A 7,588-nucleotide genomic window follows, 5' to 3' on the forward strand; every position below is an offset into this window, starting at 1 on the left:
AGCACACCGGGCGCGAGCCTGGTATGATTTCTGCCTACCCGCTGACACAGACAGACATACCCTTTCAGGCGGGACTGTTAACCAGGGCCTTTTCCTGCCCTCCACCCCAGAGTTGGATGTGGGGGACGTGCTCATTTCCCCTTGGGCTTATTTTGCCTGTCTCTGCGGCTGGGCGTCGTCCGACCACACAAACCACCGAGACAGAGAAGCAGGAGGTTATGAAGGGCTGTGGGAGCAGAGTTCAGTGGACTCTGTGGGAAGGATCAGACCCTTCGAATTTGACCTTGAGGTATCTGATTAAGGGAAAGCAAAGATCGCACAGCCAAGACTTGAAATTAGGGAAACTGCCCCCCTCCCCAGCCCCGAGCAAAGGAACCAGTGTAGTGAGGCATCTCCTGCCTAGCAGGGCCCAAGTCACTTTGGCCGGGAACCTCATCGGGGGTCACTGAACTCAGGCTGAGAGTCAAACAGCTGAGGGGAGAGGTTTGGCCTCGACCAGCTTCTCACACCAGGCTCCAGGCCCAGGCTGGGAAACAGGTGCCCAGAATTTTATTCTTTCCCCAACTCAGGCCTGCTCAGCCTCAGCCTAATGCCCTCAACTTCAAGCAAAAGATAGTTGGTGGATGTTAATGTTCCTAACACACACACACACACACACACACACACACAGAGTTGCCCAGAGCAACAGAGCAAAAGAGCCCAGGTCAAAAGTTTTGTTACCAATCTATGTATCTATCATCTATCTCCTATTGGTTCTGTTTCCCTAGGGAGCCCTGACTGATGCATCTGCTCACAGTGGAAGGCAGGCCTGGAGGGTGCTGAGTGACAGGATGTCAGGGACGAATGGTCCGCCATTCAGCGGGCATGAGGACCTATCCTGGGGGAGACAACCCCAAGGTCATAAAGAAGCAGGTGGAGGTTTTGAGACTTGCCCTGCTGTTCTGCATGCATAACATGCATTCTGTTGTTGATTTAACCAAGTTGGCCAGAAAACCAAAAATAGCCCTCATTGAGACTTTCCCAACACAACACTACAAATGGAAAATTACAAAAACCACTCAAAATACTCATGAAGTTCAGGTCCCATAGCCAGATCTCACATAAATCAGACCAAATAACATGACTGTCCTGCTGAAAATCCTCCTAAGGCTCTTAGAATAAACCCAAGCTTAACTCAGCCTACTGCTGAGCCTTGCCTACCTCTGCTCACATTCTCCTTCCCTGTGCTTGGCCAGACCACTCTCTGCCACCTCAGGGCCTTTGCATGTGCTGTTTGCTCTGGTAGGACTCCCTTTCTCTGGCTCTTTGCCTGGCACCATCTCATCCTTCAGAGCTCTGAGATGGCTTCCCTGACAACACATTCTGGCATGCCCCTCTCCACCCCCAAACCTTCTATTACATCCCCTGTTTATGCCCTACATGGAACTTACTGCAGTCTGGAACGATTTTATTTACTTGTTTTCTTGTTTATTGCCTATCTCCTTGCTCTAGTCTGGAAATTCCAGGAGAACATCTCATTCTCTAGTGTCTTCCCAATACCAGGTCATAGGAGGCAGCGCCTGATACATATTGAATAAATGAATGATTCCTCAGCTTCTAAGCTCATCCACGTTCGGTCAGGGCCCCTCCCCACCTTCCCACAGTGCTCTGGGCCAGCCCCATCATGTCCCTTGGTGATTGACAGTGGAGCCATGGCATCCAGTTACTCAGGGGTTTGGGCCCCTGACTAGAAGGTGGAGGACCTGAATACCTTATACAGGTTTGGGCCTTCTTTCCATCTATTTCCTAGATGAAAAGTGCAAAGATCCCAGCTAGCGGTTCCAGACCAGACATCAGGCAACTCTGGGCCCAGGTTACAGCTGGACAGACCTCCCAGAGCAACCAGCCAGGGCCCCAAGCCACACACGCACACATTCGTCTCTCAAAGGGGAAAGAGAGGAGATCTGTGGCTGTGGCTGCAGTCTGGCTGGAGGTGGACATGGGGGGCATGTTGGGGGTGAGGGAGGGCCAGTGAGGAGGACCACGGAAGGGCAGGGGCTCATAAGTCTGGCTCCAAAGGGAAGTTTTTAATAGCCTCAAATCACTGATGTGGTGGGGGAAAGGGGAGGGGAGGGGGAAGGGTTAGGGGAGGGAAAGGAAAGGGGAGGGGTAGAGTAGGGGAGGGGAGGTAACAGGGCACAGGTACCTTCCTGGCTCTCAGGAGGAGGGAGCAAGGCTGGTGGAACCCAGCTGTCAATCTTTTGTGTCTATCAGAGTCACCTAACTGCTGATTGTAACCCCAGAGTTTCTGAGCCAGCAGGGCTGGGTGGGGCCCAGGAAACATGCATTTCTAACAAGGTTCCAGATGAGGCTGATGCTGCTGGTGAGGACCACACGGTGAGAGACGCTGCCAGGGATGTTCCACTCCCAGTTTCTGGCGTTGGGTAACCCGGTTTCTAATCGCAAAGATGTCTGCTGCTGGCACATGGCCCCTTATACCAAAGAAATGGCTTCTTCAGCCTAAATTTCTTCTCTATTAGAGAGAGTAATAATATAAACTTTACCTCCTGAGCTGGTTGTAAGGATCAGGTTGAGATAATCTGGGTAAATTATGTAGCATAGTTCCTGGCACATCGTAAGACTGGGAAAGTTCTTCTTCAGTTGGTTGAGGTGTGGGAATTTGTTTGGAAGGAAGCTGCTATTTGGGGCATTTTGGTTTTTTTATAAGCCATAAAGAATTATTTGACTTTTAAAAACACGTACCTGTGCAACCTTGGTTAAAATGAAAATTTAATTTTTTAATTGCATAAGATTTAATATCATTAAAAAAGAGAGCTCAAAAGCAATTTAATAGTTTAAACACAAAACATCTGTAGACAGTTGTATTATTGTTCCCAATTATTCACTCTCGCTTCCTGCAAGAGGATTATACAGCCCCACCCACTGCCGAGTGACCTGTGGTGCCGCCTTGGGAAAGACTATTAACCCAGCCCCACTGACTTTGGCCTTGACCCCATGACTGCCTTTGCCAATGGCCTGTGTGCCGACAGGACCTGTGGCACATCATAGCAGCGACTTTAAGAGCCATTGCTTATTTCCACCTGCTCACTTGCACTTGTCCTCTGCCCAAGACTGACGTGTCCCTGGTGGGGGCTGTTTTTTCAGCTTGAACAGAGAATCACAGCCACAGCTGACCCATTGCCAAAAGGAGTCAAGCCATATCCAAGCTGTGGAGGAAATGTAAGAAGGGCAAGGAATATGCCCAGATAGTCGTGAGCTACTGAGATGTTGGGATACGCTGTTCCTGCAGCTATTGCTAGTGAAAACTGACTAAAAAACGTCCTGCCATAGGTGCCTGGCTGCAGAAGACCAAATTAGACATTTCTCCAATGAAGACATAGAGATGGCCAAAAGGCACATGAAAAGATGCTCAACATCACTAGTCATCTGAGAAATACAAATCAAAACTACAATGAGGTGTCACCTCACACCGATCAGAATAGCCATCATTAAAACGTTCACAAACGATAAATGCTGGAGACGGTGTGGAGAAAAGGAGACCCTTCTACGCTGTTGGTGGGAATGTAATTTGGTGCAGCCACTGTGGAAAACAGTATGGAGGTTCTTAACAAACTAAACATAGAGTTACCATATGACCCAGCAATCCCATTTCTGGGTGTATACCCAGGAAAAAAAAAACTCTAATTCAAAAAGATTCATACATCCCAATGCTCACAGCAGCACTATTTACAGTAGCCAAGACATGGAAGCAACCTGAATGTCCATTAACAGATGATTGGATAAGGAAGGTATGGTATATATATATACAATGGACTACTTCTCAGCCACAAAAAAAGAATGAAATAATGCTGTTTGCAGTAACATGGATGGATCTAGAGACTGGGGAGGGATAAATTAGGAGTTTAGGATTAACAGATATAAAATAGATAAACAACAAAGTCCTACTATATAGTACAGGCAACTATATTCAGTATCTTGTAATAATCTATAATGAAAAAGAATATAAAAAGGAATATATATTTATATAACTGAATCACTGTGCTGTACACCAGAAACTAACACAACATTGTAAATCACCTATACGTCAATTAAAAAAAAAAAGAAGCCTAGCTAAATAAAGTGTAATGTGTCTAAATGATGAGAGTGCAACTGTTAAATTTGAAGTTATATTTTCAATTAAAATTTATATTTGAATGTATTCAGCTATTAAAATTATAGTTAAGGATATAGGAAATTGCTCCAAGGAGCATTTTTAGTAAGTGGACAAAGGCAAAGTTTCAAACTGAAAGTACAGTGCAATCCCAGTTTTGTAAGTAAAAATATACCATGTATATGTTGCTTGAGGTAAGTTGGATGGTAATTTTGCCTAGAAAAAAAAAAGGATTGCGGGAAAAAAGATACCTAGATGTTAACAGTGGTGATCTCAAGGTGGTGGAATTAGAAAGGGTAGTTATTCTCCTTCATGCTTACCTGCACTTTCCAACTTGTCTATAATGGCCATGTCATACTTTTATAATTTAGGTAAACAGTTATGCTGTACAGATATGTTTAAAAGAATCCATTGCTGATGGTGGTGCAGAGGGCAGGGAGCCCTGGGAAGGCAGCCCAGGGTCCCAGTAGTTCCTGGTAGGGCTCAGAGGTGGGAGTGGAGGGAGGTTTCTCATGGTCTCCTTATACCCAGATACCCCAGGCACAGGGCTACATCTAGTAGACTTAATGTCCTATGAGAATATGTGTAACTTTAAAAAAAAGATTCATTGGTTCCAAATATAAAAATAAAAGTGTAATTTTCAGATTAGTAAATGTTAATAATAAAAGTTAATGTTTAAATATCTAAAATTTGTGACCACACATATTAAAAAGTTAAATGCGGTGACTGCTTAATGGGTACAAGTTGCCATTTGAGGTGATGAAAAAGTTCTGGAACTACATAGTGGTGATGGTCATATTATGTTGTGAATGTGCCTAATACTACTGAATTGCACACTTTTAAATGGTTTAAATGGTATAGTTTATATTACGTGTATTTGACCAGGAAAAAACCCCCTCAACTTCAATGCAAGTCAACGCTTATATAATTATATGGAACTCACATTTAATGTGGAATTTGAGTGATCTTCTGTGTACCTAAAATGATGTGAGTGGGACCCCAAAATAAAATCGGCCCAGAAAAGGCAGTGGTTGCTAATGATCTCTGTTCTCCTGTCACTAGACACCTTTAGAGTGACAGTGAATGTGTAGCTTTCAGGGTAGGGATGGGAGTGAGTATGGAACACAAACCTGTTTCTCATCTTGTCACATGGGGTCTGGGACTCAGAGCCAGACCCTCAGAGAGATGCGCCTCCTACAGAGCCAGGAGCCTAAATCAGGGATTGGCACCCTCCTGTGATGCCACAGAACCAGCACTGGGCGGCAGCAGAGAGCCAGATCAGGCTGGGAGGGCACCTGGAAGCTGTCCCCATATCCACTGTTCTCTCTCCCATTTCCCTGCCCCTGACTCTCCGAAGATAACCAAGACTGAACAAGACAGTCATTTCAGCTTGATTTTTCAGAGGATGGTACCATTTCTCAAAAGGAAATTGCTTTGCAAGTAAACCTAAGTGTTTCACCAGCTCCTTCCAGTGGGATATTCAAGAATATTCAAGATTGGTCAGTTTTTACATATTTAAGACATTCTATCATTTAAAACATGTTTTCAGTTTTGCTATAGCCAATATATTATGGCTAATTTCAGGGATCGACCTGATAAAACTCACATCCTATTTTTTGTGGGGTATCAATTTAAGATTTTTCACCTGATATTCATCAAGCTAATATCTTTAAGAGATTAGAAAACTTTAATACAAGACTGGCGGCAAAGATATTTTTCCACAGCACTGAGAAGTTAACTTGGTTCAGACAGCAGCACCCTGAGAAGACTATTCCGTATAAAGCAGTCACAGGTCTCTTCTAAGATGACTTCACTACTATGTAGGAAAATGCCTCAAAACTGAGTAGTTCAGAGTAAATACTGTTGTTGTTGTTGTTTGTTGTTATTGTTATTTGGGCTGGGCTTAGCTGGGTGGTTCTTCTGCTGGTCTCACCTGGGTTCACTATGGGGCCAAAGTTAGGCAAGTGGTTTGGGGGCTGAATGGTCTGTGTCACTGTTGACCCCTCTCACATGTCTGGCATTTGGCTGGGGTGATGAGGGCAACTGGGCCACAAGAATCTCATTATCAAGCTAGCCAAACTTCTTTGCTTGGCAGCTGGGTTCCAAAAAGAGTAAGAGAAGCCAAGCCCCAAAGCACAAACACTTTTTAAGCCTCTGCTCATGTCATGTTTCCTACTGTCCCCTTGACAAAGGCAAGTCATGTGGCTGACTCTGATTCAGGAGACAGAGAAAAGACAGGAGGAGCCACAAAATATTGTGACCTTTAAAAAATCTACCGCAGCTCTTTCTCCTCTCCTGCCATATCAAGAATATTGTTATACAGGCAGGGATGGATGACAGCCACTTGCCAACAAAGTGCCCCTTCCCACCCCATGTCCCTGGGATCAAGTTCAAGGAAGTTAAATCTGCATTTCCCCAGATGCCTCTGGGAGAAAACCAGTCCCGTGAAGTAAGGTGTTCCCCTGCAAATTCATACGTTGAAGCTCTAACCCCCCAGTGTGACTGTATTTAGAGATGTCTTTAAGGAAGTAATCAAGGTTAAATGAGATCAAAAGCATAGGACCCCAATCCAACAGAACTTACGTCCTTATAAGAAGAGGAGGAGACACCAGAGTGCTGTTTCTGTGTGTGTGCGCACGCGTGCGCATGTGTGTGCTTGTGTGAGCACAGATAAGAGGCCACGTGAGGACACAGTGAGAAGGCAGCCATCCGCAGGCCAGGAGAAGAGACCTCACCAGAGCCAGCCTTGCCAACACCTTGATCTTGGACTTGAAGCTACAGACTGTGGAAAACAAATGTCTCTTGTTTAAGCCGCTCAGTCTGTGGTATCCTGTTATGGCAGCCCGAGCTGACTAATACACAAGTGTTCCTTGGTTAAACAAGCTTGGGAAATGTGTGTTCAATACTGGCTCCCCACCCCCCACCCCCTACCCCGTTGGGAAATTCACAGGACTCATAGCCTATTAAAGGCTCTGAGAAATTCCTCAGCAAAGAAACCTATAGTTAAACCCAGTGTTTCTCAAATTTATTTAAGCATGAGTTCCTTTCCCAACACCTATGATCACCTTAGAAATCCAGGTGTCAATAGGGTTGGTTTCTCCTGGAGGCCCTGAGGGAGAATCTGTTCCATGCCTTTCCCTTGCCTCCGCTTGCTGCCAGCAACCCTTAGAGCTCCTTGGCTTGGAGATGCATCATTCACTCCCATCTCCACCTCCATCTTCACAGCCCCATCTCTGTGTCTCGTTCTCAGCAGCTACCCTTTCTCTTATAAGGACCCAGTCATTAGATGCAGGGCCCACCTTAAACCCAGGATGACCTCGTCTGGAGATCTTTAACTTATTATATCTGCAAAGACTCTTATTCCAAATAAGGTCCCATTCTGTGGTTGCAGGTAGACATGTCTTTTGGGGGCCACAATTCAATCCACTACAGAAGCCA

This window comes from Vicugna pacos, chromosome 5, assembly GCF_048564905.1.
Source record: "Vicugna pacos chromosome 5, VicPac4, whole genome shotgun sequence".
Classification (NCBI taxonomy): domain Eukaryota; kingdom Metazoa; phylum Chordata; class Mammalia; order Artiodactyla; family Camelidae; genus Vicugna; species Vicugna pacos.